A 1287-nucleotide genomic window follows, 5' to 3' on the forward strand; every position below is an offset into this window, starting at 1 on the left:
CTATCGGTCTCTTTTGCCGAACCACTAAGTTACAGGAACGTAAACACACCAGCATCGGTTGTCAAGCAATGTTGGAGGGACAAACACAGACACACAAACATATATACACACATAAATATATATATATACATATATATGATGGGCTTCTTTCAGTTTCCGTCTACCAAATCCACTCTCAAGGCTTTGTTCGGCCTGAGGCTATAGGAGAAGACACTTGCCCAAGGTGCCATGTAGTGGGACTGAACCCGGAACCATATGGTTTGTAAGCAAGCTACTTACCACACAGCCACTCCTATTTATATAGTATCAAAAAATTTGAATCCATTCATGGATTTCTTACAAATTTACCTTGAATAGACATAAACTGTCTTGGCAAGGCAGTGAGCTGGCAGAGTTGTTACCATGCACTGAGGTCAACTTTGCCTTTCATCCTTTCAGGGTTAATAAAATAAATACCATTTGATCACTGGGGCTGATGTCATCAACTCCCCACCTTGCTCTGAAATTTCTGGCCTTGTGCCAAAATTTGAAACCAATATTTACATCTGGTTTTTGGCGTTTATACCAAAAATAATGAAACAACTATCATCACTAAAGACGAAGTAAAGAGTTTAAAAAATGTAATCTTATTTTATATCTGGCATAAAAAATATAAAACAAATGAAAACCTTTTTCTCTCTGTTTTTGTTCATGGATATATTGTGTGTGTAACAAGAAGATTGGAAGACAATACCACATTTAAGAAAGTTCTAGATATAAGTGTTTACGTAGATGTAAGCAATATCAGAAGGCAGTGTTTTCTAAGTTAATAAACATTACAATTTATGTATGTGTGATGTGTGTAGTGTTTACATGTAAATATGTGTATTCATGTAGTGTTAGGATGGGTTGTGTGTGTGAGTCTGTGGTGTGTATATCATCACCATCATCATCATCATCGTTTAACGTCCGCTTTCCATGCTAGCATGGGTTGGACAATTTGACTGAGGACTGGTGAACCAGATGGCTACACCAGGCTCCAATCTGATTTGGTAGAGTTTCTACAGCTGGATGCCCTTCCTAACGCCAACCACTCCGAGAGTGTAGTGGGTGCTTTTACGTGTCACCCGCACGAAGGCCAGTCAGGCGGTACTGGCAACGGCCACGCTCAAAATGGTGTCTTTTATGTGCCACCCACACAAGAGCCAGTCCAGGGGCACTGGCAACGATCTCGCTCGAAAATCCTATGAAGGCCAGTCAGGCGGTACTGGCAACGGCCACGCTCAAAATGGTGCATCTTATGTGCCA

This window comes from Octopus bimaculoides, chromosome 1 (assembly GCF_001194135.2).
Source record: "Octopus bimaculoides isolate UCB-OBI-ISO-001 chromosome 1, ASM119413v2, whole genome shotgun sequence".
Classification (NCBI taxonomy): domain Eukaryota; kingdom Metazoa; phylum Mollusca; class Cephalopoda; order Octopoda; family Octopodidae; genus Octopus; species Octopus bimaculoides.